General features: G+C 50.6%; 80 pseudogenes; all 80 read right to left on the reverse strand.

Annotated features, from left to right (window-relative positions):
• Nucleotides 1-4,615: 4,615 nt before the first annotated feature.
• On the reverse strand, nucleotides 4,616-4,734 carry LOC144187632 (5S ribosomal RNA; annotated as a pseudogene).
• A 56-nt stretch (nucleotides 4,735-4,790) lies between these two features.
• Nucleotides 4,791-4,909, reverse strand: LOC144189911 (5S ribosomal RNA; annotated as a pseudogene).
• Nucleotides 4,910-4,965: 56 nt separating this feature from the next.
• On the reverse strand, nucleotides 4,966-5,084 carry LOC144186860 (5S ribosomal RNA; annotated as a pseudogene).
• Nucleotides 5,085-5,140: 56 nt separating this feature from the next.
• On the reverse strand, nucleotides 5,141-5,269 carry LOC144186715 (5S ribosomal RNA; annotated as a pseudogene).
• Nucleotides 5,270-5,325: 56 nt separating this feature from the next.
• LOC144189625 (5S ribosomal RNA) lies at nucleotides 5,326-5,444 on the reverse strand (annotated as a pseudogene).
• Nucleotides 5,445-5,500: 56 nt separating this feature from the next.
• LOC144190919 (5S ribosomal RNA) lies at nucleotides 5,501-5,619 on the reverse strand (annotated as a pseudogene).
• A 56-nt stretch (nucleotides 5,620-5,675) lies between these two features.
• Nucleotides 5,676-5,794, reverse strand: LOC144191827 (5S ribosomal RNA; annotated as a pseudogene).
• Nucleotides 5,795-6,025: 231 nt separating this feature from the next.
• On the reverse strand, nucleotides 6,026-6,144 carry LOC144191129 (5S ribosomal RNA; annotated as a pseudogene).
• Nucleotides 6,145-6,200: 56 nt separating this feature from the next.
• On the reverse strand, nucleotides 6,201-6,319 carry LOC144190704 (5S ribosomal RNA; annotated as a pseudogene).
• Nucleotides 6,320-6,375: 56 nt separating this feature from the next.
• Nucleotides 6,376-6,494, reverse strand: LOC144181961 (5S ribosomal RNA; annotated as a pseudogene).
• A 56-nt stretch (nucleotides 6,495-6,550) lies between these two features.
• On the reverse strand, nucleotides 6,551-6,679 carry LOC144185475 (5S ribosomal RNA; annotated as a pseudogene).
• Nucleotides 6,680-6,735: 56 nt separating this feature from the next.
• Nucleotides 6,736-6,854, reverse strand: LOC144186946 (5S ribosomal RNA; annotated as a pseudogene).
• A 56-nt stretch (nucleotides 6,855-6,910) lies between these two features.
• Nucleotides 6,911-7,029, reverse strand: LOC144190608 (5S ribosomal RNA; annotated as a pseudogene).
• A 56-nt stretch (nucleotides 7,030-7,085) lies between these two features.
• Nucleotides 7,086-7,204, reverse strand: LOC144189746 (5S ribosomal RNA; annotated as a pseudogene).
• Nucleotides 7,205-7,260: 56 nt separating this feature from the next.
• Nucleotides 7,261-7,389, reverse strand: LOC144184507 (5S ribosomal RNA; annotated as a pseudogene).
• Nucleotides 7,390-7,445: 56 nt separating this feature from the next.
• Nucleotides 7,446-7,564, reverse strand: LOC144181735 (5S ribosomal RNA; annotated as a pseudogene).
• Nucleotides 7,565-7,620: 56 nt separating this feature from the next.
• Nucleotides 7,621-7,729, reverse strand: LOC144186517 (5S ribosomal RNA; annotated as a pseudogene).
• A 56-nt stretch (nucleotides 7,730-7,785) lies between these two features.
• LOC144191473 (5S ribosomal RNA) lies at nucleotides 7,786-7,904 on the reverse strand (annotated as a pseudogene).
• Nucleotides 7,905-7,960: 56 nt separating this feature from the next.
• On the reverse strand, nucleotides 7,961-8,079 carry LOC144187449 (5S ribosomal RNA; annotated as a pseudogene).
• Nucleotides 8,080-8,135: 56 nt separating this feature from the next.
• Nucleotides 8,136-8,254, reverse strand: LOC144182722 (5S ribosomal RNA; annotated as a pseudogene).
• A 56-nt stretch (nucleotides 8,255-8,310) lies between these two features.
• Nucleotides 8,311-8,429, reverse strand: LOC144186366 (5S ribosomal RNA; annotated as a pseudogene).
• A 56-nt stretch (nucleotides 8,430-8,485) lies between these two features.
• On the reverse strand, nucleotides 8,486-8,614 carry LOC144183857 (5S ribosomal RNA; annotated as a pseudogene).
• A 56-nt stretch (nucleotides 8,615-8,670) lies between these two features.
• LOC144191761 (5S ribosomal RNA) lies at nucleotides 8,671-8,789 on the reverse strand (annotated as a pseudogene).
• Nucleotides 8,790-8,845: 56 nt separating this feature from the next.
• Nucleotides 8,846-8,964, reverse strand: LOC144191190 (5S ribosomal RNA; annotated as a pseudogene).
• Nucleotides 8,965-9,020: 56 nt separating this feature from the next.
• On the reverse strand, nucleotides 9,021-9,148 carry LOC144191619 (5S ribosomal RNA; annotated as a pseudogene).
• Nucleotides 9,149-9,204: 56 nt separating this feature from the next.
• LOC144182229 (5S ribosomal RNA) lies at nucleotides 9,205-9,323 on the reverse strand (annotated as a pseudogene).
• A 56-nt stretch (nucleotides 9,324-9,379) lies between these two features.
• On the reverse strand, nucleotides 9,380-9,508 carry LOC144184275 (5S ribosomal RNA; annotated as a pseudogene).
• A 56-nt stretch (nucleotides 9,509-9,564) lies between these two features.
• Nucleotides 9,565-9,683, reverse strand: LOC144191642 (5S ribosomal RNA; annotated as a pseudogene).
• Nucleotides 9,684-9,739: 56 nt separating this feature from the next.
• LOC144185807 (5S ribosomal RNA) lies at nucleotides 9,740-9,868 on the reverse strand (annotated as a pseudogene).
• Nucleotides 9,869-9,924: 56 nt separating this feature from the next.
• LOC144184805 (5S ribosomal RNA) lies at nucleotides 9,925-10,053 on the reverse strand (annotated as a pseudogene).
• Nucleotides 10,054-10,109: 56 nt separating this feature from the next.
• Nucleotides 10,110-10,228, reverse strand: LOC144188850 (5S ribosomal RNA; annotated as a pseudogene).
• Nucleotides 10,229-10,284: 56 nt separating this feature from the next.
• LOC144183238 (5S ribosomal RNA) lies at nucleotides 10,285-10,403 on the reverse strand (annotated as a pseudogene).
• A 56-nt stretch (nucleotides 10,404-10,459) lies between these two features.
• LOC144190973 (5S ribosomal RNA) lies at nucleotides 10,460-10,578 on the reverse strand (annotated as a pseudogene).
• Nucleotides 10,579-10,634: 56 nt separating this feature from the next.
• On the reverse strand, nucleotides 10,635-10,753 carry LOC144185425 (5S ribosomal RNA; annotated as a pseudogene).
• Nucleotides 10,754-10,809: 56 nt separating this feature from the next.
• On the reverse strand, nucleotides 10,810-10,938 carry LOC144183928 (5S ribosomal RNA; annotated as a pseudogene).
• A 56-nt stretch (nucleotides 10,939-10,994) lies between these two features.
• Nucleotides 10,995-11,123, reverse strand: LOC144182936 (5S ribosomal RNA; annotated as a pseudogene).
• Nucleotides 11,124-11,179: 56 nt separating this feature from the next.
• LOC144191005 (5S ribosomal RNA) lies at nucleotides 11,180-11,298 on the reverse strand (annotated as a pseudogene).
• Nucleotides 11,299-11,549: 251 nt separating this feature from the next.
• LOC144186219 (5S ribosomal RNA) lies at nucleotides 11,550-11,668 on the reverse strand (annotated as a pseudogene).
• A 56-nt stretch (nucleotides 11,669-11,724) lies between these two features.
• On the reverse strand, nucleotides 11,725-11,843 carry LOC144191421 (5S ribosomal RNA; annotated as a pseudogene).
• A 56-nt stretch (nucleotides 11,844-11,899) lies between these two features.
• LOC144189145 (5S ribosomal RNA) lies at nucleotides 11,900-12,018 on the reverse strand (annotated as a pseudogene).
• Nucleotides 12,019-12,074: 56 nt separating this feature from the next.
• On the reverse strand, nucleotides 12,075-12,203 carry LOC144185576 (5S ribosomal RNA; annotated as a pseudogene).
• Nucleotides 12,204-12,259: 56 nt separating this feature from the next.
• On the reverse strand, nucleotides 12,260-12,388 carry LOC144182607 (5S ribosomal RNA; annotated as a pseudogene).
• Nucleotides 12,389-12,444: 56 nt separating this feature from the next.
• LOC144182475 (5S ribosomal RNA) lies at nucleotides 12,445-12,563 on the reverse strand (annotated as a pseudogene).
• A 56-nt stretch (nucleotides 12,564-12,619) lies between these two features.
• LOC144190879 (5S ribosomal RNA) lies at nucleotides 12,620-12,738 on the reverse strand (annotated as a pseudogene).
• A 56-nt stretch (nucleotides 12,739-12,794) lies between these two features.
• On the reverse strand, nucleotides 12,795-12,913 carry LOC144191579 (5S ribosomal RNA; annotated as a pseudogene).
• Nucleotides 12,914-12,969: 56 nt separating this feature from the next.
• On the reverse strand, nucleotides 12,970-13,088 carry LOC144182029 (5S ribosomal RNA; annotated as a pseudogene).
• A 56-nt stretch (nucleotides 13,089-13,144) lies between these two features.
• LOC144190984 (5S ribosomal RNA) lies at nucleotides 13,145-13,263 on the reverse strand (annotated as a pseudogene).
• A 56-nt stretch (nucleotides 13,264-13,319) lies between these two features.
• LOC144186992 (5S ribosomal RNA) lies at nucleotides 13,320-13,438 on the reverse strand (annotated as a pseudogene).
• Nucleotides 13,439-13,494: 56 nt separating this feature from the next.
• On the reverse strand, nucleotides 13,495-13,623 carry LOC144186778 (5S ribosomal RNA; annotated as a pseudogene).
• Nucleotides 13,624-13,679: 56 nt separating this feature from the next.
• On the reverse strand, nucleotides 13,680-13,808 carry LOC144183147 (5S ribosomal RNA; annotated as a pseudogene).
• A 56-nt stretch (nucleotides 13,809-13,864) lies between these two features.
• Nucleotides 13,865-13,983, reverse strand: LOC144191006 (5S ribosomal RNA; annotated as a pseudogene).
• A 56-nt stretch (nucleotides 13,984-14,039) lies between these two features.
• LOC144190624 (5S ribosomal RNA) lies at nucleotides 14,040-14,158 on the reverse strand (annotated as a pseudogene).
• Nucleotides 14,159-14,214: 56 nt separating this feature from the next.
• Nucleotides 14,215-14,333, reverse strand: LOC144190238 (5S ribosomal RNA; annotated as a pseudogene).
• A 56-nt stretch (nucleotides 14,334-14,389) lies between these two features.
• Nucleotides 14,390-14,508, reverse strand: LOC144187633 (5S ribosomal RNA; annotated as a pseudogene).
• Nucleotides 14,509-14,564: 56 nt separating this feature from the next.
• Nucleotides 14,565-14,683, reverse strand: LOC144184717 (5S ribosomal RNA; annotated as a pseudogene).
• Nucleotides 14,684-14,739: 56 nt separating this feature from the next.
• LOC144187406 (5S ribosomal RNA) lies at nucleotides 14,740-14,858 on the reverse strand (annotated as a pseudogene).
• A 56-nt stretch (nucleotides 14,859-14,914) lies between these two features.
• On the reverse strand, nucleotides 14,915-15,033 carry LOC144191319 (5S ribosomal RNA; annotated as a pseudogene).
• Nucleotides 15,034-15,089: 56 nt separating this feature from the next.
• Nucleotides 15,090-15,218, reverse strand: LOC144185808 (5S ribosomal RNA; annotated as a pseudogene).
• Nucleotides 15,219-15,274: 56 nt separating this feature from the next.
• On the reverse strand, nucleotides 15,275-15,403 carry LOC144184807 (5S ribosomal RNA; annotated as a pseudogene).
• A 56-nt stretch (nucleotides 15,404-15,459) lies between these two features.
• LOC144188861 (5S ribosomal RNA) lies at nucleotides 15,460-15,578 on the reverse strand (annotated as a pseudogene).
• Nucleotides 15,579-15,634: 56 nt separating this feature from the next.
• Nucleotides 15,635-15,753, reverse strand: LOC144183239 (5S ribosomal RNA; annotated as a pseudogene).
• A 56-nt stretch (nucleotides 15,754-15,809) lies between these two features.
• On the reverse strand, nucleotides 15,810-15,928 carry LOC144190996 (5S ribosomal RNA; annotated as a pseudogene).
• Nucleotides 15,929-15,984: 56 nt separating this feature from the next.
• On the reverse strand, nucleotides 15,985-16,103 carry LOC144185426 (5S ribosomal RNA; annotated as a pseudogene).
• A 56-nt stretch (nucleotides 16,104-16,159) lies between these two features.
• Nucleotides 16,160-16,288, reverse strand: LOC144186779 (5S ribosomal RNA; annotated as a pseudogene).
• Nucleotides 16,289-16,344: 56 nt separating this feature from the next.
• Nucleotides 16,345-16,473, reverse strand: LOC144183148 (5S ribosomal RNA; annotated as a pseudogene).
• Nucleotides 16,474-16,529: 56 nt separating this feature from the next.
• Nucleotides 16,530-16,648, reverse strand: LOC144191008 (5S ribosomal RNA; annotated as a pseudogene).
• Nucleotides 16,649-16,704: 56 nt separating this feature from the next.
• Nucleotides 16,705-16,823, reverse strand: LOC144183181 (5S ribosomal RNA; annotated as a pseudogene).
• Nucleotides 16,824-16,879: 56 nt separating this feature from the next.
• LOC144189775 (5S ribosomal RNA) lies at nucleotides 16,880-16,998 on the reverse strand (annotated as a pseudogene).
• A 56-nt stretch (nucleotides 16,999-17,054) lies between these two features.
• LOC144187634 (5S ribosomal RNA) lies at nucleotides 17,055-17,173 on the reverse strand (annotated as a pseudogene).
• Nucleotides 17,174-17,229: 56 nt separating this feature from the next.
• LOC144183929 (5S ribosomal RNA) lies at nucleotides 17,230-17,358 on the reverse strand (annotated as a pseudogene).
• A 56-nt stretch (nucleotides 17,359-17,414) lies between these two features.
• Nucleotides 17,415-17,533, reverse strand: LOC144184719 (5S ribosomal RNA; annotated as a pseudogene).
• Nucleotides 17,534-17,589: 56 nt separating this feature from the next.
• Nucleotides 17,590-17,708, reverse strand: LOC144187407 (5S ribosomal RNA; annotated as a pseudogene).
• Nucleotides 17,709-17,764: 56 nt separating this feature from the next.
• LOC144190243 (5S ribosomal RNA) lies at nucleotides 17,765-17,883 on the reverse strand (annotated as a pseudogene).
• Nucleotides 17,884-17,939: 56 nt separating this feature from the next.
• LOC144185225 (5S ribosomal RNA) lies at nucleotides 17,940-18,068 on the reverse strand (annotated as a pseudogene).
• Nucleotides 18,069-18,124: 56 nt separating this feature from the next.
• Nucleotides 18,125-18,253, reverse strand: LOC144185226 (5S ribosomal RNA; annotated as a pseudogene).
• Nucleotides 18,254-18,309: 56 nt separating this feature from the next.
• LOC144182937 (5S ribosomal RNA) lies at nucleotides 18,310-18,438 on the reverse strand (annotated as a pseudogene).
• Nucleotides 18,439-18,494: 56 nt separating this feature from the next.
• Nucleotides 18,495-18,613, reverse strand: LOC144182245 (5S ribosomal RNA; annotated as a pseudogene).
• Nucleotides 18,614-18,669: 56 nt separating this feature from the next.
• LOC144182939 (5S ribosomal RNA) lies at nucleotides 18,670-18,798 on the reverse strand (annotated as a pseudogene).
• Nucleotides 18,799-18,854: 56 nt separating this feature from the next.
• LOC144182420 (5S ribosomal RNA) lies at nucleotides 18,855-18,973 on the reverse strand (annotated as a pseudogene).
• A 56-nt stretch (nucleotides 18,974-19,029) lies between these two features.
• LOC144182940 (5S ribosomal RNA) lies at nucleotides 19,030-19,158 on the reverse strand (annotated as a pseudogene).
• Nucleotides 19,159-19,355: the final 197 nt, after the last annotated feature.

The following is a 19,355-nucleotide window of genomic DNA, read 5'->3' on the forward strand; positions in this document are numbered from 1 at the left end:
GAGACATAGGTCTTCCCTTGACTCAAGCCCAAATTATTTTCTTTATTGATCTTTTATTGATAGATTATGTCTCGGTGGTCTGCCAATCAAAAAACACAAAAAGACAAACTATCATTCACGCTCACACTCATAAAAAGAAGAATTTAGTGTGTTCAACCAGTCTAGCATCCATAATTTCATTTTGTGGGAGTAAACTGGAGTACCCGGAGAAAATCCACAAATTCTCGAGGACGCCATGAATACCCCACATTCCGGAAAGTCTGGATCCACCCCGCATTCATTAGTAGATCCTTTAATATACACACCCCCACTCTAGCATTTTAACCGTTTGTAAAAAAATTACCTTCAAGTTTCACACAAAGTTATATCCTTTTAAATGCTATCAATTTAGCTGTTTGTTCCCCGAATTGAGGTGGCAATAGTTTCACATCTAAGGTTTTTATTTTCACAGCCGCCATGACCTAATGGCCCCCTATCATGTTTTTGGAAAATCCCAATTCCCTTTAATAGCATGCCAATCACCTTTTAATGCGGCCATCCAATTTTGTTTCCACTTTTTTTTTTTTTTTTCCCCCAGGTGATAAAATAATCTCCCCCATTTGTAAAACAAATTCATCCACGCCTATTTTATACAACATGACGCCTATGGCCTTTATTACGTCGCCTTGACTCCAAATTCTATGAACCAAGATAACACGCCGAATTTGTAAGCGAATTTCCCCCATCCCATTTTGTTCATAGACAACCCATCTACCTAAAGCGTCACTTGTTTCAAAACATGAAAGGCCCCACTAGAATTCGTGCATCCAGCGCCAAATAGAGCCTATTTACACATTTGTCTCAAACTTGTTTTAGATATGGGGTCCCCAATTTCCCAAAATTTCCCAGAATTAATGTACTACCACATCCTGTCAAAAACCCAAAACGACTAACATAACCTGTTTCTAAGCCAGATTCTGGAATTTGGAGAATTTCTCCTTTCCCTCCCTTATCTAAGCTTGTTATTGTCACTCGTTATCACTGTAACATTCAGGCGTATTAACCCCATCGTTGCTAAAGTTCTCACCAATTTGCATGCCCTTAATGCCGTAAAAGCAACGTTATTTGGTTGTATCAATTGACCAATGCTTATCCAATCCGTAATATCCTTAAAGTCATCAATATGACCTGTGACAAAGCATATTTCCTCCTGCCAGGACAACAGACAATGTTCTTTCAAGTGCACTTTGAAAAACATTCCATGTTACTCCATTCTTAGGGAAAATATGCTCATCCTAAACCAATTATTTTATTTACAATTCACCTAATTATTTGGATGAATGCCATGAATTTTATCATGCCACTATTGCATTGTAAATTTCCCATCTGATGTCGTTAATCAGCCAAATAATTCAATACCTACTATACTTTGTAAATCACCTCATATGATGTTTACTTAAGACAAGAGTCATTTCCCATAGCCTGTTACCAAAACAAAAATCTACAACAATTAAATGAGAGAAATCAACCTTTTGTTAGACAATTCCTAATTACAAACTTTAATGTTTTAAAAACCTTATCGTCACCAATATACCATAATATTGTAAATTTTGTCATCCTGGCCTTTTTTTCTTTTAAACAGCCAACCTCCTGGATTAAAGTATTTTGAATAATCAAAAAATTCTGAAATAGTATTAATATTATTTTATCCTCCAAAAGCTAGTTTCCTTTAACTAAGAGCCCTTTGAAATCCACAATTGCTCAAAAATGACTATTTTGGTCTATTTCCCAAATCCAAAGCTTTTTACCAAATCAACCTTTTACTGAACAGATTTTTTCTATCCTCTTAATACATTTCATTTTAAAACCCAAAATATCAATGCGAAAGCATTCGCATAACCTTGCATTTCTTGCAGCCCATGTATTGTTCTTATTCTGAAAAGTCCAAACAGAAAACGCAATTAGCCGTTAACTATGACCTCCACTCTTGCTGCGAAAACAGCATTGTTATCTTATGTTTACAAACCAGCTTTTTCCCTGTGCCCAAATACAACGCTTTTTAGAGAAGACAACCATTAAAACGTCAAATTAACCCCTCTTCCGATATTCAACTACATCACAATATTTTTCCAAGACCCCATATATCCAGAATATGTATGCTGCAAGCACAACAATATGGCAAAAACCCATTTTCTGCCCTCAAGTTTGCTTCAGCACCCCCAAGGCCAATTATTATTATTATAATGTCTTCACGGAAGGGATCACAAAATTTTAGTCGTTTACACGGTCCGAACGCTCCCGAAAGCCCAACACAGTTAAATCGTCTGCCCCGCGGCCCACATGTTTCACTCCCATCTAATCAGCAGCCGCTGCACCAGAAACGCTTCCCCCGCAGTCGACACATTTTTTGGCAAGTCTAGAGCATAATAAAAACACAGGTGACATTCCCTGCTAAAATTTAAATGATCATTTTGTATATATTCTTTTGTCTTTTTAAACACCATCTTCCCGTTAGCGGACGGGATCAAAAACCAAGCTGCAATAAGCCATCACATTGCTGTAAATTGACAGTACATATAGGTTATATTAACAAAGCACCACCAGCACTTGGAAATAACCATTCTAATTGTTGTTATACAAGCCCAAGCATCACAAAAAAACCCAATTTATTGTAATCACAAAACGTCATACCCGGATTAACCAAATCAAATACCAGTGTCCCCATTAATTTTCTAGCTCCCTTTATTTTTGTTAAACTTCCTCCGCGCCCGTCACCTATCTCGGTAAATATTTTCCCCGTCAGCCGAGGAGGCCCCGCTATTTTTTCCTTACCAAACAGTACTTTCCCGCCGCCACGGTCTTAAATATATCCCCGTTATCCGAGGGAGCCCCCACTATTTTCCCAAAATAGTATTTTTTAACTTCTCCCCGGCCTTATTTCGCCATTAGTGTCTGTGGAACAAGCTGTTACACTTTTATCCACTCACATATTATTTATATATGTATATTACCTCCATTAGTGTCTGTGGAACAAGCTGTTACACTTTTATCCACTCGCATATTATTTATATATGTATATTACCTCTATGCATTAGTGCATATATTATCCTGCATTTTATGCATTTTAAGCTGGCCAGCAAACCCATATTTATTTATCCATAAATATAGCTGTGTAATATTTTTAAAGCGCTTTGTCTTTCCAATTTTTTCCAATCCTTACAAGTTAGACGTATTTTTTGGATCGTCATCCAAACCCGCCTTACAACACGTGTTTCCCATATTTTACTTTTATTTTTTTTTTTGTAGTGAGTTCGTGTGCCTCACACAGTTAACTCTATTATTTATTATTATTATTAATATTATTATTATCTATTCGACTGTATCGACTGTATCTCCTAGGCCTTTCCTAATTTTACTGCAGAAACCACACAAACACCATACAACGTATATTCGTGCCTACCCTTTAGACACAGGACACTCCCCGGCCCCAATATTGTACCTCTAGTACAATATATTCGTGCCTACCCCTGAGACACAGGACACTTTCCAGCAAAGTGCCCCACCGTACCTGCCATTGACTAGTATAAACACAGGGTTTTATCGCCGTCACCCAGGACGCGAAACCAGCCCAACAATGGACCTCACATACAATGTCCCTTTAACGCATTTGGAAACACCTTCACAACATGCAGACATTAATGTGGACTTACCCGAGATCCATCAGATGTCTCCCTCCAGCAGGAAAAGTCTTCAACCGCCGAGAATCCAGGCGCCCCCGTCGAAAACTCCGGCCCACCAAGGGTTTTGAAGACGCCGTGCGCACGGTCACTTACCAGATGTCGAACAGCAGTGCCTGGGTTCTCGCTCCGGTATATTGACCTCCATGGCTCAGAAGGACCAAAATGTCAGGTTCATTAATAATTACCTTCGTCCGTAATTATCAATAACTGCAGGAAGACATCTTATTCAATTATTGACATTTAATTAAATAGAAATGGATACAACAGATAAAAAGCCTCCGGAGGGGAGCATTACAGCAAGCGTCACCTTACGACTTCCGAACGTCTCCTCGAATAGACGTTTTCGTCCCATTCTTATGGTCACAAGTTACAGAGTTGTTGATCATTCCATCACGTATGAGTAAAAACAACATCTGGGACTACAATAACAATCAAAGTATTTTACTTATAACAAAAACAGGGACTAGACCTAACAACATGTAGATTAGAGTAATTATACAACCTCCTTGACCTAAGAATCATATAATATAATCATAATCATATAATCGTTACATACAGAAAAACCCGAAGTGTACGGTTTAATAACGATAACAATATTCTTGTTATTGTCCGAATAGCCCTGTCCTCGTCACCAAGGGCCCACCAAATCTCAAGGACCCAGATTGGGTGGATTGTTTGTATAACCATCTTGGAACAGGCTGTCTAGGTTAAAGATGACTTGGTGTGACCTCAACACTTTTGAAAAACAGAAAGAGAATGATTTAACAAAGTAATGAATTAATACAGAGAAAAGAAAGAGAATGATTTAATAAAGAAATGAATTTAATATAACTATTATAATAGTAAAACAGAACAAACCCAACACCATGAAATGTCGAAAAAGATGCGGGGTATGATGCTCACAGCACCTGGTATTCCCAAGCGGTCTCCCAATCAGGTACTAAACAGGCCGAACCATGCTTGGCTTCCGAGATCGGACGAGATCGGGCCTTTTCAGGGTGGTATGGCCGTGAGCAGTACTGTCCTTGCAGATGGACACCCATGAAATGTCGAAAAAGATGCGGGTTATGATGCTCACAGCACCTGGTATTCCCAAGCGGTCTCCCAATCAGGTACTAACCAGGCCGAACTATGCTTGGCTGCCGAGATCGGATGAGATCGGGCCTTTTCAGGGTGGTATGGCCATGAGCGGTACTGCTCTTGCAGATGGACACCCATGAAATGTCGAAAAAGATGCGGGGTATGATGCTCACAGCACCTGGTATTCCCAAGCGCTCTCCCAATCAGGTACTAACCAGGCCGAAACATGCTTGGCTTCTGAGATCGGGCGAGATCGGGCCTTTTCAGGGTGGTATGGCTGTGAGCGGTACTGCACTAGCAGATGGACACCCATGAAATGTCGAAAAAGATGCGGGGCATGATGCTCACAGCACCTGGTATTCCCAAGCGGTCTCCCAATCAGGTACTAAACAGGCCGAACCATGCTTGGCTTCCTAGATCGGACGAGATCGGACGAGATCGGGCCTATTCAGGGTGGTATGGCCGTGAGCGGTACTGCACTAGCAGATGGACACCCACGAAATGTCGAAAAAGATGCGGGGTATGATGCTCACAGCACCTGGTATTCCCAAGCGGTCTCCCAATCAGGTACTAACCAGGCCGAACCATGCTTGGCTCCCGAGATCGGACGAGATCAGGCCTTTTCAGGGTGGTATGGCCGTGAGCGGTACTGCACTAGCAGATGGACACCCATGAAATGTCGAAAAAGATGCGGGGTATGATGCTCACAGCACCTGGTATTCCAAAGCGGTCTCCCAATCAGGTACTAAACAGGCCGAACCATGCTTGGCTGCCGAGTTCGGACGAGATCGGGCCTTTTCAGGGTGGTATGGCCATGAGCGGTACTGCAGTAGCAGATGGACACCCATGAAATGTCGAAAAAGATGCGGGGTATGATGCTCACAGCACCTGGTATTCCGAAGCGGTCTCCCAATCAGGTACTAAACAGGCCGAACCATGCTTGGCTGCCGAGATCGGACGAGATCGGGCCTTTTCAGGGTGGTATGGCCATGAGCGGTACTGCACTAGCAGATGGACACCCATGAAATGTCGAAAAAGATGCGGGGTATGATGCTCACATTACCTGGTATTCCCAAGCGGTCTCACAACCAGGTACTAACCAGGCCGACACATGCTGGGCTGCCGAGATCGGACGAGATCGGGCCTTTTCAGGGTGGTATGGCCGTGAGCGGTACTGCTCTTGCGGATGGACACCCATGAAATGTCGAAAAAGATGCGGGGTATGATGCTCACAGCACCTGGTATTCCCAAGCGGTCTCCCAATCAGGTACTAACCAGGCCAAACCATGCTTGGCTTCCGGGATCAAAAGAGATCGGGCCTTTTCAGGGTGGTATGGCCGTGAGCAGTACTGCTCTTGCAGATGGACACCCATGAAATGTCGAAAAAGATGCGGGGCAAGATGCTCACAGCACCTGGTATTCCCAAGCGGTCTCCCAATCAGGTACTAAACAGGCCGAACGATGCTTGGCTTCCGAGATCGGACGAGATCGGGCCTTTTCAGGGTGGTATGGCCGTGAGCGGTTCTGCTCTTGCAGATGGACACCCATGAAATGTCGAAAAAGATGCGGGTTATGATGCTCACAGCACCTGGTATTCCCAAGCGGTCTCCCAATCAGGTACTAACCAGGCCGAACTATGCTTGGCTGCTGAGATCAGATGAGATCGGGCCTTTTCAGGGTGGTATGGCCGTGAGCGGTACTGCTCTTGCAGATGGACACCCATGAAATGTCGAAAAAGATGCGGGGCATGGTTCTCACAGCACCTGGTATTCCCAAGCGGTCTCCCAATCAGGTACTAAACAGGCCGAACCATGCTTGACTTCCGAGATCGGACGAGATCGGACGAGATCAGGCCTTTTCAGGGTGGTATGGCCGTGAGCGGTACTGCTCTTGCAGATGGACACCCATGAAATGTCGAAAAAGATGCGGGGCATGATGCTCACAGCACCTGGTATTCCCAAGCGGTCTCCCAATCAGGTGCTAACCAGGCCGACACATGCTGGGCTGCCGAGATCGGACGAGATCGGGCCTTTTCAGGGTGGTATGGCCGTGAGCGGTACTGCTCTTGCAGATGGACACCCATGAAATGTCGAAAAAGATGCGGGGTATGATGCTCACAGCACCTGGTATTCCCAAGCGGTCTCCCAATCAGGTACTAACCAGGCCAAACCATGCTTGGCTTCCGGGATCGAAAGAGATCGGGCCTTTTCAGGGTGGTATGGCCGTGAGCGGTACTGCTCTTGCAGATGGACACCCATGAAATGTCGAAAAAGATGCGGGGTATGATGCTCACAGCACCTGGTATTCCCAAGCGGTCTCCCAATCAGGTACTAATCAGGCCGAACGATGCTTGGCTTCCGAGATCGGACGAGATCGGGCCTTTTCAGGGTGGTATGGCCGTGAGCGGTACTCCTCTTGCAGATGGACACCCATGAAATGTCGAAAAAGATGCGGGGCATGGTTCTCACAGCACCTGGTATTCCCAAGCGGTCTCCCAATCAGGTACTAACCAGGCCGAACCATGCTTGGCTTCCGAGATCGGACGAGATCAGACGAGATCGGGCCTTTTCAGGGTGGTATGGCCGTGAGCGGTACTGCTCTTGCAGATGGACACCCATGAAATGTCGAAAAAGACGCGGGGTATGATGCTCACAGCACCTAGTATTCCCAAGCGGTCTCCCAATCAGGTACTAACCAGGCCAAACCATGCTTGGCTTCCGTGATCGGACGAGATCGGGCCTTATCAGGGTGGTATGGCCGTGAGCGGTACTGCTTTTGCAGATGGACACCCATGAAATGTCGAAAAAGATGCGGGGTATGATGCTCACAGCACCTGGTATTCCCAAGCGGTCTCCCAATCAGGTACTAACCAGGCCGAACCATGCTTGGCTTCCGAGATCGGGCCTTATCAGGGTGGTATGGCCGTGAGCGGTACTGCTCTTGCAGATGGACACCCATGAAATGTCGAAAAAGATGCGGGGTATGATGCTCACAGCACCTGGTATTCCCAAGCGGTCTCCCAATCAGGTACTAACCAGGCCGAACCATGCTTGGCTTCCGAGATCGGGCGAGTTCGGGCCTTATCAGGGTGGTATGGCCGTGAGCGGTACTGCCCTTGCAGATGGACACCCATGAAATGTCGAAAAAGATGCGGGGCATGATGCTCACAGCACCTGGTATTCCCAAGCGGTCTCCCAATCAGGTACTAACCAGGCCGAACCATGCTTGGCTTCCGAGATCCGACGAGATCGGGCCTTTTCAGGGTGGTATGGCCGTGAGCGGTACTGCACCTGCAGATGGACACCCATGAAATGTCGAAAAAGATGCGGGGTATGATGCTCACAGCACCTGGTATTCCCAAGCGGTCTCCCAATCAGGTACTAAACAGGGCGAACCATGCTTGGCTTCCGAGATCGGGCGAGATCGGGCCTTTTCAGGGTGGTATGGCCGTGAGCGGTACTGCACTTGCAGATGGACACCCATGAAATGTCGAAAAAGATGCGGGGTATGATGGTCACAGCACCTGGTATTCCCAAGCGGTCTCCCAATCAGGTACTAAACAGGCCGAACAATGCTTGGCTTCCGAGATCGGACGAGATCGGGCCTTTTCAGGGTGGTATATCCGTGAGCGGTACCGCAATTGCAGATGGACACCCATGAAATGTCGAAAAAGATGCGGGGTATGATGCTCACAGCACCTGGTATTCCCAAGCGGTCTCCCAATCAGGTACTAACCAGGCCGAACCATGCTTGGCTGCCGAGATCGGACGAGATCGGACGAGATTGGGCCTTTTCAGGGTGGTATGGCCGTGAGCGGTACTGCTCTTGCAGATGGACACCCATGAAATGTCGAAAAAGATGCGGGGTATGATGCTCACAGCACCTGGTATTCCCAAGCGGTTTCCCAATCAGGTACTAAACAGGCCGGACCATGCTTGGCTTCCGAGATCGGACGAGATCGGGCCTTTTCAGGGTGGTATGGCCACGAGCGGTACTGCTCTTGCAGATGGACACCCATGAAATGTCGAAAAAGATGCGGGGTATGATGCTCACAGCACCTGGTATTCCCAAGTGGTCTCCCAATCAGGTACTAACCAGGCCGAACCATGCTTGGCTTCTGAAATCGGACGAGATCCGGCCTTTTCAGGGTGGTATGGCCGTGAGCGGTACTGCTTTTGCAGATGGACACCCATGAAATGTCGAAAAAGATGCGGGGTGTGATGCTCACAGCACCTGGTATTCCCAAGCGGTCTCCCAATCAGGTACTAACCAGGCCGGACCATGCTTGGCTTCCGAGATCGGACGAGATCGGGCGAGATCGGCCTTATCAAGGTGGTATGGCCGTGAGCGGTACTGCTCTTGCAGATGGACACCCATGAAATGTCGAAAAAGATGCGGGGTATGATGCTCACAGCACCTGGTATTCCCAAGCGGTCTCCCAATCAGGTGCTAACCAGGCCGAACCATGCTTGGCTTCCGAGATCGGGCGAGATCGGGCCTTTTCAGGGTGGTATGGCCGTGAGCGGTACTGTTCTTGCAGATGGACACCCATGAAATGTCGAAAAAGATGCGGGGCATGGTTCTCACAGCACCTGGTATTCCCAAGTGGTCTCCCAATCAGGTACTAACCAGGCCGAACCATGCTTGGCTTCCGAGATCGGATGAGATTGGACGAGATCGGGCCTTTTCAGGGTGGTATGGCCGTGAGCGGTACTGCTCTTGCAGATGGACACCCATGAAATGTCGAAAAAGATGCGGGGTATGATGCTCACAGCACCTGGTATTCCCAAGCGGTCTCCCAATCAGGTACTAAACAGGCCGAACTATGCTTGGCTTCCGAGATCGGACGAGATCGGGCCTTCTCAGGGTGGTATGGCCGTGAGCGGTACTGCTCTTGCAGATGGACACCCATGAAATGTCGAAAAAGATGCGGGGCATGGTTCTCACAGCACCTGGTATTCCCAAGCGGTCTCCCAATCAGGTACTAACCAGGCCGAACCATGCTTGGCTTCCAAGATCGGACGAGATCGGACGAGATCGGGCCTTTTCAGGGTGGTATGGCCGTGAGTGGTACTGCTCTTGCAGATGGACACCCATGAAATGTCGAAAAAGATGCGGGGTATGATGCTCACAGCACCTGGAATTCCCAAGCGGTCTCCCAATCAGGTACTAACCAGGCCGAACCATGCTTGGCTGCCGAGATCAGACGAGATCGGACGAGATCGGGCCTTATCAGGGTGGTATGACCGTGAGCGGTACTGCTCTTGCAGATGGACACCCATGAAATGTCGAAAAAGATGCGGGGTATGATGCTCACAGCACCTGGTATTCCCAAGCGGTCTCCCAACCAGGTACTAACCAGGCCGAACCATGCTTGGCTTCCGAGGTCGGACGAGATCGGGCCTTTTCAGGGTGGTATGGCCGTGAGCGGTCCTGGTCTTGCAGATGGACACCCATGAAATGTCGAAAAAGATGCGGGGTATGACGCTCACAGCACCTGGTATTCCCAAGCGGTCTCCCAATCAGGTACTAACCAGGCCGAACAATGCTTGGCTGCAGAGATCGGACGAGATCGGGCCTTTTCAGGGTGGTATGGCCGTGAGCGGTACTGCCCTTGCAGATGGACACCCATGAAATGTCGAAAAAGATGCGGGGTATGATGCTCACAGCACCTGGTATTCCCAAGCGGTCTCCCAATCAGGTACTAACCAGGCCGAACCATGCTTGGCTTCCGAGATCGGACGAGATCGGGCCTTTTCAGGGTGGTATGGCCGTGAGCGGTACTGCTTTTGCAGATGGACACCCATGAAATGTCGAAAAAGATGCGGGGTATGATGCTCACAGCACCTGGTATTCCCAAGCGGTCTCCCAATCAGGTACTAACCAGGCCGAACCATGCTTGGCTTCCGAGATCGGACGAGGTCGGGCCTTTTCAGGGTGGTATGGCCATGGCAGGTACTGCTTTTGCAGATGGACACCCATGAAATGTCGAAAAAGATGCGGGGTATGATGCTCACAGCACCTGGTATTCCCAAGCGGTCTCCCAATCAGGTACTAACCAGGCCGAACCATGCTTGGCTGCCGAGATCGGACGAGATCGGACGAGATCGGGCCTTATCAGGGTGGTATGGCCGTGAGCGGTATTGCTCTTGCAGATGGACACCAATGAAATGTCGAAAAAGATGCGGGGTATGATGCTCACAGCACCTGGTATTCCCAAGCGGTCTCCCAATCAGGTACTAACCAGGCCGAACCATGCTTGGCTGCCGAGATCGGACGAGATCGGACGAGATCGGGCCTTTTCAGGGTGGTATGGCCGTGAGCGGTACTGCACTAGTAGATGGACACCCATGAAATGTCGAAAAAGATGCGGGGTATGATGCTCACAGCACCTGGTATTCCCAAGCGGTCTCCCAATCAGGTACTAAACAGGCCGAACCATGCTAGGCTTCCGAGATCGGACGAGATCGGGCCTTTTCAGGGTGGTATGGCCGTGAGCGGTACTGCACTAGCAGATGGACACCCATGAAATGTCGAAAAAGATGCGGGGTATGATGCTCACAGCACCTGGTATTCCCAAGCGTTCTCCCAATCAGGTACTATACAGGCCGAACAATGCTTGGCTTCCGAGATCGGACGAGATCGGGCGAGATCGGGCAAGATCGGGCCTTATCAGGGTGGTATGGCCGTGAGCGATACTGCACTTGCAGATGGACACCCATGAAATGTCGAAAAAGATGCGGGGTATGATGCTCACAGCACCTGGTATTCCCAAGCGGTCTCCCAATCAGGTACTAAACAGGCTGAACCATGCTTGGCTTCCGATATCGGACGAGATCAGGCCTTTTCAGGGTGGTATGGCCGTGAGTAGTACTGCTCTTGCAGATGGACACCCATGAAATGTCGAAAAAGTTCCGGGGTATGATGCTCACAGCACCTGGTATTCCCAAGCGGTCTCCCAATCAGGTACTAACCAGGCCGAACCATGCTTGGCTTCCAAGATCAGAAGAGATCGGGCCTTTACAGGGTGGTATGGCCGTAAGCGGTACTTCTCTTGCAGATGGACACCCATGAAATGTCGAAAAATATGCGGGGTATGATGCTCACAGCACCTGGTATTCCCAAGCGGTCACCCAATCAGGTACTAACCAGGCCGAACCATGATTGGCTTCCGAGATCAGACGAGATCGGGCCTTTTCAGGGTGGTATGGCCATGAGCGGTACTGCTCTTGCAGATGGACACCCATGAAATGTCGAAAAAGATGCGAGGTATGATGCTCACAGCACCTGGTATTCCCAAGCGGTCTCCCAATCAGGTACTAAACAGGCCGAACCATGCTTGGCTGCCGAGATCGGACGAAATCGGGCGAGATCGGGCCTTATCAGGGTGGTATGGCCGTGAGCGGTACTGCACTAGCAGATGGACACCCATGAAATGTCGAAAAAGATGCGGGGTATGATGCTCACAGCACCTGGTATTCCCAAGCGGTCTCCCAATCAGGTACTAACCAGGCCGAACCATGCTTGGCTGCCGAGATCGGACGAGATCGGGCGGGATCGGGCCTTATCAGGGTGGTATGGCCGTGAGCGGTACTGCTCTTGCAGATGGACATCCATGAAATGTCGAAAAAGATGCGGGGTATGATGCTCACAGCACCTGGTATTCCCAAGCAGTCTCCCAATCCGGTACTAAACAGGCCGAACCATGCTTGGCTTCCGAGATCGGACGAGATCGGGCCTTTTCATGGTGGTATGGCCGTGAGCGGTACTGCACTAGCAGATGGACACCCATGAAATGTCGAAAAAGATGCGGGGTATGATGCTCACAGCACCTGGTATTCCGAAGCGGTCTCCCAATCAGGTACTAAACAGGCCGAACCATGCTTGGCTGCCGAGATCGGACGAGATCGGGCCTTTTCAGGGTGGTATGGCCGTGAGCGGTACTGCACTAGCAGATGGACACCCATGAAATGTCGAAAAAGATGCGGGGTATGATGCTCACATCACCTGGTATTTCCAAGCGGTCTCCCAATCAGGTACTAACCAGGCCGAACCATGCTTGGCTTCCGAGATCGGACGAGATCGGGCCTTTTCAGGGTGGTATGGCCGTGAGCGGTACTGCACTAGCAGATGGACACCCATGAAATGTCGAAAAAGATGCGGGGTTTGATGCTCACAGCACCTGGTATTCCCAAGCGGTCTCCCAATCAGGTACTAACCAGGCCGAATCATGCTTGGCTGCCGAGATCGGGCGAGATCGGGCCTTTTCAGGGTGGTATGGCCGTGAGCGATACTGCACTTGCAGATGGACACCCATGAAATGTCGAAAAAGATGCGGGGTATGATGCTCACAGCACCTGGTATTCCCAAGCGGTCTCCCAATCAGGTACTAACCAGGCCGAACCATGCTTGGCTTCCGAGATCGGACGAGATCGGGCCTTTTCAGGGTGGTATGGCCGTGAGCGGTACTGCTTTTGCAGATGGACACCCATGAAATGTCGAAAAAGATGCGGGGTATGATGCTCACAGCACCTGGTATTCCCAAGCGGTCTCCCAATCAGGTACTAACCAGGCCGAACCATGCTTGGCTTCCGAGATTGGACGAGGTCGGGCCTTTTCAGGGTGGTATGGCCATGGCAGGTACTGCTCTTGCAGATGGACACCCATGAAATGTCGAAAAAGATGCGGGGTATGACGCTCACAGCACCTGGTAGTCCCAAGCGGTCTCCCAATCAGGTACTAACCAGGCCGAACCATGCTTGGCTGCCGAGATCGGACGAGATCGGACGAGATCGGGCCTTATCAGGGTGGTATGGCCGTGAGCGGTATTGCTCTTGCAGATGGACACCCATGAAAAGTCGAAAAAGATGCGGGGTATGATGCTCACAGCACCTGGTATTCCCAAGCGGTCTCCCAATCAGGTACTAACCAGGCCGAACCATGCTTGGCTGCCGAGATCGGACGAGATCGGACGAGATCGGGCCTTTTCAGGGCGGTATGGCCGTGAGCGGTACTGCACTAACAGATGGACACCCATGAAATGTCGAAAAAGATGCGGGGTATGATGCTCACAGCACCTGGTATTCCCAAGCGGTCTCCCAATCAGGTACTAAACAGGCCGAACCATGCTAGGCTTCCGAGATCGGACGAGATCGGGCCTTTTCAGGGTGGTATGGCCGTGAGCGGTACTGCACTAGCAGATGGACACCCATGAAATGTCGAAAAAGATGCGGGGTATGATGCTCACAGCACCTGGTATTCCCAAGCGGTCTCCCAATCAGGTACTAACCAGGCCGAACCATGCTTGGCTGCCGAGATCGGACGAGATTGGGCCTTTTCAGGGTGGTATGGCCGTGAGCGGTACTGCACTAGCAGATGGACACCCATGAAATGTCGAAAAAGATGCGGGGTATGACGCTCACAGCACCTGGTATTCCCAAGCGGTCTCCCAATCACGTACTAAACAGGCCGAACCATGCTTGGCTTCCGAGATCGGACGAGATCGGGCCTTTTCAGGGTGGTATGGCCGTGAGCGGTACTGCTCTTGCAGATGGACACCCATGAAATGTCGAAAAAGATGCGGGGTATGATGCTCACAGCACCTGGTATTCCCAAGCGGTCTCCCAATCAGGTACTAAACAGGCCGAACCATGCTTGGCTTCCGAGATCGGACGAGATCGGGCCTTTTCAGGGTGGTATGGCCGTGAGCGGTACTGCACTAGCAGATGGACACCCATGAAATGTCCAAAAAGATGCGGGGTATGATGCTCACAGCACCTGGTATTCCCAAGCGGTCTCCCAATCAGGTCCTAAACAGGCCGAACCATGCTTGGCTTCCGAGATCAGACGAGATCGGGCCTTTTTAGGGTGGTATGGCCGTGAGCGGTACTGCACTAGCAGATGGACACCCATGAAATGTTGAAAAAGATGCGGGGTATGATGCTCACAGCACCTGGTATTCCCAAGCGGTCTCCCAATCAGGTACTAAACAGGCCGAACCGTGCTTGGCTTCCGAGATCGGACGAGATCGGGCCTTTTCAGGGTGGTATGGCCGTGAGCGGTACTGCTCTTGCAGATGGACACCCATGAAATGTCGAAAAAGATGCGGGGTATGATGCTCACAGCACCTGGTATTCCCAAGCGGTCTCCCAATCAGGTACTGACCAGGCCGAACTATGCTTGGCTTCCGAGATCGGACGAGATCGGGCCTTCTCAGGGTGGTATGGCCGTGAGCGGTACTGCTCTTGCAGATGGACACCCATGAAATGTCGAAAAAGATGCGGGGCATGGTTCTCACAGCACCTGGTATTCCCAAGCGGTCTCCCAATCAGGTACTAACCAGGCCGAACCATGCTTGGCTTCCAAGATCGGACGAGATCGGACGAGATCGGGCCTTTTCAGGGTGGTATGGCCGTGAGTGGTACTGCTCTTGCAGATGGACACCCATGAAATGTCGAAAAAGATGCGGGGTATGATGCTCACAGCACCTGGAATTCCCAAGCGGTCTCCCAATCAGGTACTAACCAGGCCGAACCATGCTTGGCTGCCGAGATCAGACGAGATCGGACGAGATCGGGCCTTATCAGGGTGGTATGACCGTGAGCGGTACTGCTCTTGCAGATGGACACCCATGAAATGTCGAAAAAGATGCGGGGTATGATGCTCACAGCACCTGGTATTCCCAAGCGGTCTCCCAACCAGGTACTAACCAGGCCGAACCATGCTTGGCTTCCGAGGTCGGACGAGATCGGGCCTTTTCAGGGTGGTATGGCCGTGAGCGGTCCTGGTCTTGCAGATGGACACCCATGAAATGTCGAAAAAGATGCGGGGTATGACGCTCACAGCACCTGGTATTCCCAAGCGGTCTCCCAATCAGGTACTAACCAGGCCGAACAATGCTTGGCTGCAGAGATCGGACGAGATCGGGCCTTTTCAGGGTGGTATGGCCGTGAGCGGTACTGCCCTTGCAGATGGACACCCATGAAATGTCGAAAAAGATGCGGGGTATGATGCTCACAGCACCTGGTATTCCCAAGCGGTCTCCCAATCAGGTACTAACCAGGCCGAACCATGCTTGGCTTCCGAGATCGGACGAGATCGGGCCTTTTCAGGGTGGTATGGCCGTGAGCGGTACTGCTTTTGCAGATGGACACCCATGAAATGTCGAAAAAGATGCGGGGTATGATGCTCACAGCACCTGGTATTCCCAAGCGGTCTCCCAATCAGGTACTAACCAGGCCGAACCATGCTTGGCTTCCGAGATCGGACGAGGTCGGGCCTTTTCAGGGTGGTATGGCCATGGCAGGTACTGCTCTTGCAGATGGACACCCATGAAATGTCGAAAAAGATGCGGGGTATGACGCTCACAGCACCTGGTAGTCCCAAGCGGTCTCCCAATCAGGTACTAACCAGGCCGAACCATGCTTGGCTGCCGAGATCGGACGAGATCGGACGAGATCGGGCCTTATCAGGGTGGTATGGCCGTGAGCGGTATTGCTCTTGCAGATGGACACCCATGAAAAGTCGAAAAAGATGCGGGGTATGATGCTCACAGCACCTGGTATTCCCAAGCGGTCTCCCAATCAGGTACTAACCAGGCCGAACCATGCTTGGCTGCCGAGATCGGACGAGATCGGACGAGATCGGGCCTTTTCAGGGCGGTATGGCCGTGAGCGGTACTGCACTAGCAGATGGACACCCATGAAATGTCGAAAAAGATGCGGGGTATGATGCTCACAGCACCTGGTATTCCCAAGCGGTCTCCCAATCAGGTACTAAACAGGCCGAACCATGCTAGGCTTCCGAGATCGGACGAGATCGGGCCTTTTCAGGGTGGTATGGCCGTGAGCGGTACTGCACTAGCAGATGGACACCCATGAAATGTCGAAAAAGATGCGGGGTATGATGCTCACAGCACCTGGTATTCCCAAGCGGTCTCCCAATCAGGTACTAACCAGGCCGAACCATGCTTGGCTGCTGAGATCGGACGAGATTGGGCCTTTTCAGGGTGGTATGGCCGTGAGCGATACTGCACTAGCAGATGGACACCCATGAAATGTCGAAAAAGATGCGGGGTATGATGCTCACAGCACCTGGTATTCCCAAGCGGTCTCCCAATCACGTACTAAACAGGCCGAACCATGCTTGGCTTCCGAGATCGGACGAGATCGGGCCTTTTCAGGGTGGTATGGCCGTGAGCGGTACTGCTCTTGCAGATGGACACCCATGAAATGTCGAAAAAGATGCGGGGTATGATGCTCACAGCACCTGGTATTCCCAAGCGGTCTCCCAATCAGGTACTAAACAGGCCGAACCATGCTTGGCTTCCGAGATCGGACGAGATCGGGCCTTTTCAGGGTGGTATGGCCGTGAGCGGTACTGCTCCTGCAGATGGACACCCATGAAATGTCCAAAAAGATGCGGGGTATGATGCTCACAGCACCTGGTATTCCCAAGCGGTCTCCCAATCAGGTACTAACCAGGCCGAACCATGCTTGGCTGCCGAGATCGGACGAGATCGGACGAGATCGGGCCTTATCAGGGTGGTATGGCCGTGAGCGGTATTGCTCTTGCAGATGGACACCCATGAAATGTCGAAAAAGATGCGGGGTATGATGCTCACAGCACCTGGTATTCCCAAGCGGTCTCCCAATCAGGTCCTAAACAGGCCGAACCATGCTTGGCTTCCGAGATCAGACGAGATCGGGCCTTTTTAGGGTGGTATGGCCGTGAGCGGTACTGCACTAGCAGATGGACACCCATGAAATGTTGAAAAAGATGCGGGGTATGATGCTCACAGCACCTGGTATTCCCAAGCGGTCTCCCAATCAGGTACTAAACAGGCCGAACCGTGCTTGGCTTCCGAGATCGGACGAGATCGGGCCTTTTCAGGGTGGTATGGCCGTGAGCGTTACTGCTCTTGCAGATGGACACCCATGAAATGTCGAAAAAGATGCGGGGTATGATGCTCACAGCACCTGGTATTCCCAAGCGGTCTCCCAATCAGGTACTAAACAGGCCGAACCATGCTTGGCTTCCGAGATCAGACGAGATCGGGCCTTATCAGGGTGGTATGGCCGCGAGCAGTACTGCACTAGCAGATGGACACCCATGAAATGTCGAAAAAGATGCGGGGTATGATGCTCACAGCACCTGGTATTCCCAAGCGGTCTCCCAATCAGGTACTAAACAGGCCGAACCATGCTTGGCTGCCGAGATCGGACGAGATCGGACGAGATCGGGCCTTATCAGGGTGGTATGGCCGTGAGCGGTACTGCACTAGCAGATGGACACCCATGAAATGTCGAAAAAGATGCGGGGTATGATGCTCACAGCACCTGGTATTCCCAAGCGGTCTCCCAATCAGGTACTAAACAGGCCGAACCATGCTTGGCTGCCGAGATCGGACGAGATCGGACGAGATCGGGCCTTATCAGGGTGGTATGGCCGTGAGCGGTACTGCACTAGCAGATGGACACCCATGAAATGTCGAAAAAGATGCGGGGTATGATGCTCACAGCACCTGGTATTCCCAAGCGGTCTCCCAATCAGGTACTAACCAGGCCGAACCATGCTTGGCTGCCGAGATCGGACGAGATCGGACGAGATCGGGCCTTTTCAGGGTGGTATGGCCGTGAGCGTTACTGCTCTTGCAGATGGACACCCATGAAATGTCGAAAAAGATGCGGGGTATGATGCTCACAGCACCTGGTATTCCCAAGCGGTCTCCCAATCAGGTATTAAACAGGCCGAACCATGCTTGGCTTCCGAGATCGGACGAGATCGGGCCTTTTCAGGGTGGTATGGCCGTGGGCAGTACTGCTCCTGCAGATGGACACCCATGAAATGTCGAAAAAGATGCGGGGTATGATGCTCACAGCACCTGGTATTCCCAAGCGGTCTCCCAATCAGGTACTAACCAGGCCGAACCATGCTTGGCTGCCGAGATCGGACGAGATCGGACGAGATCGGGCCTTTTCAGGGTGGTATGGCCGTGAGCGTTACTGCTCTTGCAGATGGACACCCATGAAATGTCGAAAAAGATGCGGGGTTTGATGCTCACAGCACCTGGTATTCCCAAGCGGTCTCCCAATCACGTACTAAACATGCCGAACCATGCTTGGCTTCCGAGATCGGACGAGATCGGGCCTTTTCAGGGTGGTATGGCCGTGAGCGGTACTGCACTAGCAGATGGACACCCATGAAATGTCGAAAAAGATGCGGGGTATGATGCTCACAGCACCTGGTATTCCCAAGCGGTCTCCCAATCAGGTACTAACCAGGCCGAACCATGCTTGGCTGCCGAGATCGGACGAGATCGGACGAGATCGGGCCTTTTCAGGGTGGTATGGCCGTGAGCGGTACTGCACTAGCAGATGGACACCCATGAAATGTCGAAAAAGATGCGGGGTATGATGCTCACTGCACCTGGTATTCCCAAGCGGTCTCCCAGACAGGTACTAACCAGGCCGAACAATGCTTGGCTGCCGAGATCGTACGAGATCGGGCGAGATCGGGCCTTATCAGGGTGGTATGACCGTGAGCGGTACTGCTCTT

The sequence above is a fragment of the Stigmatopora nigra genome, unplaced genomic scaffold (genome assembly GCF_051989575.1).
Source record: "Stigmatopora nigra isolate UIUO_SnigA unplaced genomic scaffold, RoL_Snig_1.1 HiC_scaffold_24, whole genome shotgun sequence".
Lineage (NCBI taxonomy): Eukaryota > Metazoa > Chordata > Actinopteri > Syngnathiformes > Syngnathidae > Stigmatopora > Stigmatopora nigra.